This window comes from Chrysemys picta, chromosome 22, assembly GCF_011386835.1.
Source record: "Chrysemys picta bellii isolate R12L10 chromosome 22, ASM1138683v2, whole genome shotgun sequence".
NCBI lineage: Eukaryota > Metazoa > Chordata > Testudines > Emydidae > Chrysemys > Chrysemys picta.
Window position 1 is genome coordinate 18,435,526 of NC_088812.1, and position 12,856 is coordinate 18,448,381.

The window sequence follows — 12,856 nt, forward strand, 5'->3', positions numbered from 1 at the left end:
CGCCTCGTTAGGCCTTGGCTGGGACATTCAGGTCAGGGGGACGCTTTAGGGAGCCAGCCAGGAGGTGCCCTGGTTTGGAGAGGTCTGGGGGAATCCTGGGGGTCTGGTGTGGGTGGATAGAGGGTCTGGTAAGTTTGCCCACCGGAGTTCGGGGGCTAGCCCCAGATCCTCAAAGGAATTTGGACTCCTAATGTCAATTGAAATCAATGGTTCTTGGCCTGGGGGGGGGTTTGATGGGGACTGGGGGCTCCATGCTGGGGTTCCTGTACAGCCTGACGGGCATCTCAGGCCTCCTGGGCTCTCAGACCCACTTCCACTCAAGTCACCAGCTTTTTCCTCCCAGGAACCCATTTCCCAGAATTCTTGGCGCTGTCTCCCGGGATCCTTTGCACCCGTGCTGCAGCCACAGAAATCTTGTTGGTCCAGATCTCATCGGAGGCAGTTGGGACCATTTCCAAAGCCACCTCAAACCGTGGCCACGCTGCGCCTGGTGAACGTGGATCCGGGAGTGCCCCGCCACAGCAGCTGGGAATACCCAACCCGGTGGCAAGTCTACCCAGAACCCAGTTCCCAGAATCCTTCGCTCCATTTCAGGGAGTCAAATGAAAAGAGGGAGGAGTGGGGAGTGCAGGATGGAGTGGTGGATAGGGCAGGAGGAGGTGGGGTGTCAGGGGGATGTGAGGGCTATCGGGCAGGGTGGGGGGGACTTTTATCTTGGAGACTTTTTTTATGCGCCCATCACTGGGGTATCGGGGCTGGAATGGGGAAAAGGAGCAGAGCCAACTCCCTGCTGAGTCCCTGCCACCACGCTGCCCCCTCCTGCTACCAGAAAAGCTGCCCCAGCTGCCATTCCTGGTCGGAACCAGCCGGACCTGGACCCCCATCCCCTTGCCAAAGGGAAAGGGGGGAGCGCTGGATCCATCTCCGGAGAAGCTGTGTCTACGGGTGCTTCAGATGCCGGCCCGACACCCCCTTTGGCACAAGTGAGAGATGCCCCCGCCCCCGAGAGCGGAGCTGGGAGCGATGGGACAGCACAGCATCTTCAGTGCCAACTGAGAGCGTCAGACCCAGACCCTCACAAAGGGGGGGGGTGAAATGGGGAGACTGAGGCACGGGGAGGTGAAGTGACCTGCTTACAGCAGCAAAGCGGCCAGGGATGGAACCCTGGAGTCCTGCCCGTCCATCTAAGCCCCAGCTGACCCTGCTAGGTGAAGGTGCTTCCCAGCGCTGGGAACAGACCGTAGCTACATACAGCTCTAACCATTAGACAACACTCCCCCTCTCTGAGCCAGGACTAAAACCAAGGCGTCCTGACTTCCAGCCCCCCACTGCTCCTGCCGGAGCTGGGAAGAGAACCCAGGAATGCTGATTCTCAGCCACCCCTCGCTGCCTAAAGCCAGAAATAAAACCCAGGAGTCCTGGCTCCTAGTCCCTGCCTGATCTTACCACTAGACTCCCCTCCCAAAGCCAGGGATCTAACCCAGGAGTCGTGTCCCAATCTGCCCTGCTCTAACCACTAGGTTCTCCTCTCACGCCCTGGTGGGCTGGACTCAGGTAATTGGGGACCCCAGGCCCTCCCCATCCCCTTCCAGCCAGCAGCGTGAGCCTGTGAGGGCTAACGGTGTCAGAGCAAACAACCCCAGGGAAAACTGACTCCCCAAAGCAGGCTCCGGGCAGGAGGGACGATTTGTGGGAGCAATTCCTGCTCCGCCACCCACCCACCTACCTAGCGTTGCCATAGCAACGGCTGCCACCAGCCAGTGCACCGAGCTTGTACAGATCAGGGCTGCAGCCCGGGCGATCAGGGTTGGCCCAGCATGCACCAAATCCCAGGGGTGCTAAAAGCCTCCTGGTCCCATAGGGCACAGGGAGTGGGGCGGGTAGGCCGGGGTCACGGGATGGAAGAGCTCTGAAGGGAAGAAAGGAAGGAGGGAAGGTGCAGGAAAGGGAGAGGGAGAGAGAAGCTAGAGTGCATAGAGCAGGGGTGGGGGTGCGGGGGGATCTCACCCGGACTCTGACCATCCCCCAGCCAGGACCAGGGCCCTGCCGGCTGGCCGTGCCCCGCTGGGATCGTCAAAAACCGTATTAAGGGGCAAAGTCGAGCCCTCGAAGCAGGGAATGGCCGTGGGAAGGGGGCCTCCATCCTTGTGCGGATCCGTTAGAGAGTCTTTAACGCCAGCCCCCCCCCCTTGTCCTGGGGGGCACCGCCCGGGTCTGGAGGGGAGTCCGTCCCTTCTGCCCATCCCCCCAAAGCGTGACCCCTTCTGCCCCATCGCTTCCAACCTGCCCCTGTTCCGTTCTCCATCCGCGCCTACCCCGTCCCAGTCTCCCCCCCGCCCAGCTCCTTGCCCACTCAGCCCCTGGTTCCCACTTCTGGCTCCTCATCCAATCTCTCTCTCCTCCTCCACACCCTCCAGTCCCCCCCCCATCCCCACTGGCTCCTGTCCAAATTTCCCTCCCGAAACTCTTTGTCCAATCCCATTGTCCCCACCCACCGATTTGCTCAGGCAGGCTCAATTCTCCCTTGGCACCGTCACCTCTCCCATTCCCACCCCACGGGGGCCCAGTCCCAGTCAATCCCAGTCTTCCCCCGCAACGCCCAGTTTCCTTCCCCCTATACCAGCCTCCAGTCCCACTCTTCACCCCCACCCAGGTTCCTTGGTCCGATCTCTTCCCCTCCATCCCCAGGTCCATCTCTTGTCTCCTCTGCATGCGAATCAGGCAGCTTTCTCCTTCGCACCGCCTGGGTCCAGCCACGGAGGGCGGGGCCACCAAAAGCACAGAAAGACAGGCCCCTGCTCTCAGTTCTGGTGCCCACCCCATGCCCGTCGTGCTTGGCCCTGGGCTGGAGCATGCATGGACTTTTCAGGGACTTCAGCTGCTAAAATCTAAGTCTCTACTGAGCATGTGCAAGCTGTGATTTTTCAAAGACTCACAATTTAGCCAAATTTGGGTGGGTTTTCCCAGGAATGGCAAAAGGCACATCCCTGACACATCGGCCACCCCCCTGCCAAATTTCAAGTCCCCACCCCAGCACAGGGGGGCACCAGAACTGGTTGAACCTGGGCAAAAGTGGCTGGTTCCTTAGCCTTATTCTCAGAAACCACGTTAGCTGAAATTCTCCAGCCAAATCCCACCTGAAGCAGGCGCCCAGGGCGGGAAAATTCAGCCTGAACGGCTAACGTGGGGCAAAGTTATGAGCGACTGAAAATAGGGTCGTGTAATGGGATTCGTTGGGCAATCATAATAGTTGGCTACACTGCCGGCCCTGCCTATTGGCGGCCTCGGGGGGTCAAACCTGAGACCCACGGATCTAAGCACGTGAGTCTCTCCTGCCTGACCTAAAAGAGTCACCTCTGTAGTTCACTCCCCAACTTCTACATATGGCCCAGCCACTACAGAGGGCCAGAGCAGCACTTTGAGTAGGTGCAGGGTGGCCCTGCCCTGTAGAGCTCACAGCTCAATGGGTGGGAGGGGAAACCGAGGCACAGAGGGAGGAAGGGACTTGTCGAAGTTCTCCCCACAGGTCGGTGGCAAAGCAGAGAATGCCAGCCCTCCTGAGTCCCGGTCCATGGCACGACACACATCCCTCCTCTCACTCACTGCTCACGGGGGCTTGATTTGAACTGGTGCCCAAGGGGACGGGGGGAGGGTCCTCGATACACTTACCCCACCCGTCAATACCTATGTGCGAGCATCACAAGCAGAGTTCCAGCTGTGCGCCCGGGTCTCTGCTGGCGTGTCTGGCTGTGTCCTCTCCTTTCGCTACACTCCGTGCGCCCGTCAGGCTCTGCTTGCCCAGCTGTCTGGCCCTGCCTCAGCATGTCCGTCTGTCCGGCCATGGACACCTGTCCCTGGAAGGGAGGCCCGGCGCTGTGCATCAGGAAAACGGCTGTTGCCTTTTCATTAAAATCGCTGTTGTGAGGCTTGTAAAGGGGAAGCCACAGGGGGTGCGAGGGGTCACCATGCCATCGCCCCCCTCCTCCAGCACCACACACAGAGCGCCACAGCGGGGGAGGCAGTGTGGCCTAGTGGAAGGGACTTGGACTAGGGAGACCTGAGTTTTAGTCCCTGGTCTGCTGGGCAACTTAGGCATGTCCCTGCCACGCGCCTCAGTTTCCCCATCTCTACAGTGGGGATAATTATACTTACCTCCTTTGTAATGCACACTTTAAATACCCCCCTCCACGACCAGGGACCCAGCCCCAGGGCTCCTAGCCTGCACGGGAAAGGCACTTCTCCGAGAGATCCTGGCTGGCCACATTGGGGTGAAGCTGCCTTGTCCTCCACCCAACCTTGCAGCCAGACAAATCCCAGGGAATCCCAGCTCCCTCCAATGAGCACAGGACACCTGGGTTCTAGACCCAGCTCTGGGAAGGGGAGTGGTTAGAGCGGGGGCTGGGAGAAAGGACTCCAGGGTTCTGTACTCAGCCCTTGGAGGCTCGTTGTTAGATCAGTAGGACTGTGAATCAGGATTCCTGGGCTTTAATCTCTGCCACTGACGCCCTGGGTGACACTGGGTCAATCCCGTCCCCATTCTGTGCCTCAGTTTCCCCTAGGTAGATTGGGGGTGTTGCTATTTCCCTGGGCCACAGCAAGGGCAGGGGTTCCTGGAGACTCATGACTCAGCCTGTTACATGAACTGATTCTGGTGCTTCGAGACCCTTGGCCGAAAGATGCCCAAGCAGGGGGCGGAGGGTCATTCTGAGGGCCCCGTTGGCCTTGCCCAAACTCAGATGAACAGTGAGTCTCTCTTCACCCGGGAGGTACCCTGCTGCCCCGTTTTCCACTAGGGACCCCAGGCCTGGCTCGGCGCTGGGGCAGGGATCAGGGCCCCTCCCAGAAGGTTGTTCCAGCCTGGTGAGATGAGTTTGCTGGGTCTCAGTCCTCCTGTTATTATTATCCCCTTGTGTGTTACAGCAGCCCTGGGCCCCGTCGCACCAGGCACTGCACAGACCCAGCATGACAGTCCATGCCCAAAGTGCTCTCAGCCTGAAGAGACACAGAGCGGGAGGGGAAACTGAGGCACAGCACGGGGCCGAGTTGCCCACGGTCATCCAGCAGGCCCTGGCAGAGCCGGGCCTAGAGCTCGGGTGTCCTGAGTGCCCGTTCAGTGCTCTATCCACTAGGACACGCTACCTACCTGCCACACAACCCCCACTCCCGGATGGCACTGACGGTGCTCTCATCGGCAGAGACCAAGGAGGGGAGGAAGGTCAGGAGGGGGGAGAGCCCACAATGACGGAGCCATCCTTGGGCGGGCGGGGGGGGGCTCAGGCCCATCGGGCTCCTGGAACAGCAAGACAGCGACATTGGTTTGTGAATTAAAAAAAAAAAACGGCTCAGCTGTGTGTGCACAGCCCGGTCGTGAGTGTGTAGGGGACGCACACGGATACACAGTCCTATGCACATGCACATACACACCCGCATGGTGCACACGCATCTGCACACATCGACACACGCACATACACACGCCTGCACCTTCCACACTGCAGACAGAATCTCCTTCTCTTTGTCCTTCCTTCTCTGCCTCCGGACCCTGCCTGGGTGGTCTCTCCTACAAGGGACAGCGCCCCCTGATGGCCAAACACCCCTAGAGCTGGGCAGATCACGCCCTGCAAGTGACAGATGCACCCGCTTGCTGGCCAGCGACGCGTCTGCGGCTGATTCCCCCACCAGCCCCCTCCCCCGCTGCCAACGCCACGAGTCACCGAACACGCAAAGGCTCTGCCGTGACGCTTCCTGCTCCGTGACCGGACGCGATAAGTCACCCGGCGGCGTTTCAAAGAACCACAAAGACAAACACAATCCAAGGGCCGGAGCCAGTGGCCACGTCCGCCCTGCGGGGCTAGGGCAGCAGAGCTAAGCTGGCCTAAGCCCCCCAGGGCGGACGTGGCCACTGGCCGGGCGGGGTTGCCCCTCCTGGTAGGACCATCTCCCTGCCTTTGGCCTAGCTGTGTCTCTGCGGCCGAGCCTGGTTTGCCCCACACCCGACCCATGTACCCTGTAGGCTGCCGACCTTTTAGGGGCAGGCCAAGCCCGACAGTGCTTGAGCGGATCAGCTGATCCCGGCGTGACTTGATCAGTGTCTAAGGCCCTGCCGGGGATTCAGCAGCTAACGGCAGAACCAGAGCCAGCACCTGGCAGCCAGACACTCTCAGCCGAGGAATACAGCCCACGGGGGATTAATGAGGGGCACCAACGCCCGAGGGAAGTGGAGTCTCCATCTCTGGATGGCTTCAAGTTCATCCCCCCGAGGCCCTTCTAGACGATACTTTGGCCCAGGTAAGTTACTGAGTTCAGTCCAGGGCATGTGGGTGAAATCCTCTGGCCTGGGTTTTGCCGGGGGTCAGACTAGATAATCTTCTGGCCTATGACGGCGTGAACAAGGCCTGTTCCGGAGGAGCTGGCGGTGCTGAGATGGGAGGTGCTTGCACCCGTATTTTCACGAATCCTTGTGACTAGCAAATAACTCGGCCTCCGTGAGACACAGCCCGCGGAGCGGGGGCTGCAGCCGCGGAAACCGTTGCCGATCGGTTAATTCTTTGTGTGACAGCAGCATCTACAGATCCCAGCTGAACTCCTGGTCCGGGGTCCGGGCGCTGCACACACACACACGAAGAGCTCACCATCCAAATACATACAGGGTGGGAGGAGAAACTGAGGCACAGAGCAGGGACCGGTCACCCAGCAAGTCGGTGACTGAGCCAGAAACAGAACCCAGGTATCCTGACGCTGGTCTCACCCACTCTTTTCTGGCTATTTGACCTGCTCTTTTCCAAAAGGAAACTGGGTCCAATAGCTTTGTCTACTGGTTTGTGGCACCCAAGAGGACTCAAGAAGAATCGAGGCCCCGATCCCGGCAAGAGGCCCCAGGCACTGGCCTCACCCGGACCCAGCAGCAGGGTCCTGGGTGGTTCTCACGGACAGGACAGTTCTGTGTGTTGGGAATTCTTCCAAGGCCAATTACCGCTGACGAACGAGCCCCGTTTAATTCCTAATAAATATACAAATAAATAAAGCGATCGATGCACAAATGAGCTCCTATTTCATGAGCGGGAGGGACTCCCCCATCGCGGGATGTGACTGCGAGGCCAGATCATCCAGGGGGTGGGGGAGGCGCCTGAGTCAGGACTCCGGGGTTCTGTCTCTGGCTGTAGGAGGGGAGTGGGGTCTGGTGGGATAGAAGGGGGGGGGGTTGGGAGTCAGGACTCCTGGGTTCCAACCCCCTCTCGGGAAGGCAAGCCTGTGACAGAAGCGGGTCTTGCGCTGTCCTTCAGAGCAGCTAGTACCAGAGAGAGTGGTGCGGACAGGGCCCAGGGCTGATCCTACCCAGGAATTCCTACAGCCTGGTGACTGGAGTGTGGGTGACCCGGCCACTGGCTCTGTGAGGCTGCTTCGTGCATGCACATGGACTGTCCCCTGCACACTCACCCCTCGTACCATTATTCTGTTCCTGGGGTATATGTCATTAGGGCCGGCTCCTTTCAACCCTCGAGAGCCCTCGAGTGGCACCGAGCGGCCATGTGGGCGGAACTGGCCTGGTGTCTGTGGGTGCACGCTGTGAAACGGGGATCGGGCAGGGGCGGGAGAGGGTGTCTTTGTGGGGCCATGTGCTGTGAAGCGCACAAGGCCGGGCGAGTCCCGATTGCAGCTCGGGTCACCCGGCGCCAGGGACGCAGGGTGTGAAACTGACTTGGTCTTGCTGGAAGGGGGGAGAATCTCCAGGATCCCCAATATCCTTCTGATGGGAAATACCCCAGATTCCCCCACCCGCGCCTCAGATGGGTCTCGGCTCAGGGGCCGCAGGGAGTTGCCAGCAGCTGGGACGGGGTCCAAGCGATGGATCGAGGAGGGGGAAAGGGCGGTGATACTGAATCATTGATAATTAATGCATCATGGATCCTGATTAGTAAAGGGGCATGGCCACGGGTGGAGCTGGGCAGTGCCCAATGGGGCCGGCCTGTCATCCCCGGCCCAGCCGCTGCCTCCCCGGGATAGACGGGATACGGAGAATCTCTCTGCAGCGTTCCCCGCGGATGGCAGACAGATGGCGGGCCTGGCTGAGCCCCGGCGGGGTTTACAACGTGCCAGCAAGGGTCACGTCTCATAAACCCGCCCGGCGCTACAGATGTCTTCATAATATTTTACGAGGCCGCGCGCTGTTTCCCATAATTCAACAGGGAGAGCGGGAGGGGGGAGGGGGAAAGTGGTGGAGAGGGAGGTGCAAGGAGAGTGAGAGGACGGGAGAGAAGGGGAAGTTGATCTGATAGATAAAGGGGGAGAGGTAGAGGGGAGGAGAAAGAGTTGGGAGAACTTTTGGGTTCTGAGAGTCCAGGGCTGGGATAGCAGGGGGCTGTGGGTCGGGAGTGAGGGGTACTGGCAGAGCTGGGGGGGGGGGAGCCCAGGGCTTTGAAAACAGGGGGCTGTGGGTCCGGAGTGAGGGGCACTGGCAGAGCTGGGGGGGGGGAGCCCAGGGGTGGGATAGCTGTGGGCTGGGAGTGAGGGGCACCAGTAGAGCTGGGGGGAGCCCAGGGCTGGGGTAGCAGGGACTATGGGTCAGGAGTGAGGGGCACCGGCAGAGCGGGGGGGGCAGGCTGGGGTAGCAGGGGCTGCAGGTTAGGATTGAGGGGCACCAGCAGAGCTAGGGGGAGCCCAGGGCTTGGAAAGCAGGGGGCTGTGGGTCGGGAGTGAGCGGCACTGGCAGAGCTGGGGGGGAGCCCAGGGCTGGGATAGCGGGGGGCTGCGGGTTGTGATTGAGGGGCACTGGAAGAGCTTGGGGGGGGGGGGAGCCCAGGGCTGTGGGTCGGGATTGAGGGGCACTGGAAGAGCTGGGGGGGGGAGCCCAGGGCTGGGATAGCTGGGGTTGTGGGTCGGGATTGAGGGGCACTGGAAGAGCTTGGGGGGGGAGCCCAGGGCTGTGGGTCGGGATTGAGGGGCACTGGAAGAGCTGGGGGGGGGAGCCCAGGGCTGCGGGTCGGGAGTGAGGGGCACTGGCAGAGCTGGGGGGGAGCCCAGGGCTGGGATAGCAGGTGGCTGCGGGTCGGGAGTGAGGGGCATCGGCGGAGCTGGGCGGGAGCCCAGAGCTGGGATAGCAGGGGCTGCAGGTTGGGAGTGAGGGGCACTGGACGAGTGGGGGGGGGGCAGGGCTGCGGGTCGGGAGTGAGGGGCACTGGCAGAGCTGGGGGGGGGAGCTCAGGGCTGCGGGTCGGGAGTGAGGGGCACTGGAAGAGCTGGGGGGAGCCCAGGGCTGCAGGTTGGGAGTGAGGGTCACCAGTAGAGCTGGGGGGGAGCCCAGGGCTGGGATAGCTGTGGGCTGCGGGTCGGGAGTGAGGGGCACTGGCAGAGCTGGGGGGGGGGAGAGCTCAGGGCTGCGGGTCGGGAGTGAAGGGCACTGTTCCACTGGGCTCTGCCGGTGCCCCTCAGTCCCGTTTGGGTGACTCCCTGCAGCCCGGCCGCATCTCTCCAGCAGGGACACGGCCTTGGATCCGCAGCTTCCCCACGCTGGGTCCGAGCAGCGATTTGTTACCAACTGGTTCCTCTGCAGAGACAGGGGCTCGCCCAGCCTCCAGCAGGGACAGGCGCCACCCAGTGGCCATTCTAGGGACAGCAACGCCCGAAACGCACAGCTCTGAAAGGTCAGAGCAAATGGATTAATTATAATAAAATCAGTACATCTAATAATTACAATTCATGACACGAGTAACAATTAAAATACCCTCTAATTATAGATTGCATTAAAATATACAGAAATGTATCCATATAGTCATGATCATTACTACAGTATTTGATTATTAATATACTATTATTTCTGCTAAATATGTAGATTACAGTAGTGCCTAAAAGCTGCAGCCACTTGGGCATTGTCCTGTATGAACATAGGGAATCCCGTAAACTGTAGCCCTGTTCTAATAAGAAGTATAAAATATAAAATATCAATAAGAAAAGACCTGCTAAGAAATGACTGAATGAAGCCAATAATGTGTAAATGTTAAGTAAATCTTATGTAAAATATGAAATATCTCAAAATCTGAACATATTACCCCTGGGTACATTAGGGTGTTATTGATTATTTTCATGTGGTTATTCTACTATGTAATGAAACACCTCTTGTAGGCTGAGCGTGCAGGATAAAGGCCTTTTGATGGCTTCTGGCAGAGAAAGGGAACAGATGCGGGGTTTTTAGTTCAATGAAACTGTTTCAAAGTTCATTCAATTGTCAGTAAAACAAACACCACACCAAAGCGGCTGGTCCCTGGCACCTCCCCCCAGAGGACCCCGCAGCACATTGACCCCTTTCTTTTTCACAGCCTCTGAAGTAGATTGAGGTGCATGCTGAAGATGGGGAAACTGAGGCAGAGAGCGAGGAAAGGACCTGGTCACACAGCACACGTCTATGGCAGAGCTCAGGATAGAACACATCTGTCCCGACTCCCAGCCCGCCCTGCTCTGAGCCACTCCATCAGTTGTTTTCAGCGTGGGGCTCGCAGATGCCTGGGGGTCCACAGACTGTGTCTGAGATTTCCAGAGGGGTCCCGCACCTCCATTCAAAAAAAATTTTTAGGGGTCCACAAATTAAAAAAGGTTGAAAATCACTGCACTAGACCCCACTTCCCTCCCAGGGCTGGGGATAGAACCCAGAAGTCCAGGCCTGCACCAGCGTTTGAACAAGGGCCTTGTAGGCACCTGGGGGGGGGGGGACGGACACCGACCCCCATTGGCCACTGCCCTTCGCCAGCCCCCTCCGGTCCCACTCACGCCCAGGGCAGCACGGACAATGCCTCCCGCCTTCCCAGCGCAGGGCCCGATTCGGCCACCAGGTGTCGCTGGAGGACAGGGTTAGGGAGCCACAGGCCTGCGGGCTGCACAGGGCGCTGGGATGGAGCCTATGTGCAGGAAAGGGGGTGGGAGGCTGGGGGGGATAATGGAGCCGCCTGCAGGAACCCAGCAAGGGGGGGCTGGAGCCGGAGGGGCGAGGTGAGGTGAGCACCACTTCCCGGCCACCTAGCACACAGCTAATGAATGGATGGCAGGGGCAAGAAGAGAACCCAGGAGTCCTGGCTCCTAGCCCCGCCTCCCGTGACCCCCCGCTGGTCCCCGAGCTGGGGATAGGACCCAGGAGTCCTGGCTCCCAACCCCTGCAGTTAATGGCATCCCAGCATCTTTGTAAATTGCTCTGTGAAGGAAGCTCTGCCCCCATCCCAATTTCCTTCACACCCCACAGAAAATCATGCCCCCCCTTCCCTGAAGTCTCTCCCCTTCTCCACTCCAATTCCCACCCCATGGCCTGCTGCCCCCTCCAATGCCCTGGCCCTGCTTCCCAGTCTCCCCCCCTTCCTCCAAACAGCCCCCCGCCGTAACCACACAGCTGAGCTCAGACAGCCCTCCAAGTTCTGCCAGCCACCCTCACAGCCCCATCCTCCCCCGGCACCAGGCTCTGCCCGCACCAGTCACAGCACTGCCAGCCCCACAGCAGGGCAGGGGAGCAGCATGAAGCCATGACTGAGCCCACAGGTAAGTCCTCGCTGAAGCCACTGCAGCCACTGCCCACATGCCCACAGATGCTCTCAGGCGTGCAGGCTGGTGCTCCAGGTAGGACGCCCAGGTTCTCTCCCCAGCTCAGAGTGGAATGAGTTCCAGTGCCCAGAGCCGATGGGAAATGAGGTCAGGACTCCTGGGTCCCACTGCAGACTGAGCAAACCATTCAGTGTCCGTGCTTGGGCAGGGGTCTGAGGGACAGAGGTGCTGGGACCTGCAACCCATGGGGTTTGGGTGCTGGGAGCAATCAGGCCACACAGGACGCCCCCAAACTGGGCAGCCCCAGAAGAGGCCACTTGTGAAAGCTGCAGCTGATCCTGTGTGGCTCCATTCATGCCCCTGCAGCAGAGCCAACATGGACTCGCCTTCGCAAAGCTGAGTGCGGCCAGCACAGCAGCAAGAACAGAACCCAGGAGTCTTGGCTCCCAGCCCCCGCTACTTTAACCACTAGAGTCCACTCCCTGCTCTGCACTAGGAATGGAACCCAGGAGTCCGGCCAGCCAGGGTACACCACAAGATGCCCCGAGGCAGGAAGAGTTGCATCAGGCTTAGCACCACTGGGACTGAGCCTGCGTGTGTGTGGGGTGGGGAGAAATCACATGGCTGCAGCCCCCTCTAGGGAATAGCCCCCCATCTGAAGAATTGAAGCTTGCAGTGAAATCATCCTGTCTGGTTGCCCAGGGAACCATCCATCTGCAACCCCATGGGACTGACTGCCGGAGTCTACACTGCAAACTTGCATCGGGGAAGCCAGCCCGATGCTGCTGTAGCACATCTGGTGAAGACCCTGTAAGTCGACGGGAGAGCTCTCCCATTGGCTTAATAACTCCACCTCCGCGAGAGGCGGTAGCTATGTTGGCGGGAGAAGCCCTACACGGGGAGATAGTTGGTGTAACTGCACCGCTCAGGGGTGGATTTTTCACACCCCTGAGCGACGTAGTTATACTGAAGTGCGCAGTGTAGACCCGGCCTCAGGGGCCGCCCCATACACCTGGCTGCTGCGTTGACACTGGAACTTAGTGACACCACTGACATTTGGAAGCATGAACTCTTCCACTGCTGACCGTTTAGCAATCACACCAGCCAGCTGTGCTGGGATTGTGAGGCCAGAATGGGCACAGGGGGGTGACTTGTCCATAGGCCCCTCTTGTGGGAGGCGCCTAAGGGGAGGTGAAAAATCTCCACAGGAAGTCCCCGATGTGCATGAGAGATGAGGTCAGAATGGGACATGGCGAAGGAAAGGGACAGTCCCTTCCCAGGGCAGGGCTGAGGCACATGAGAGGGGGGCCAGGTGTGTGGGAGTTCACCCTATAATTGC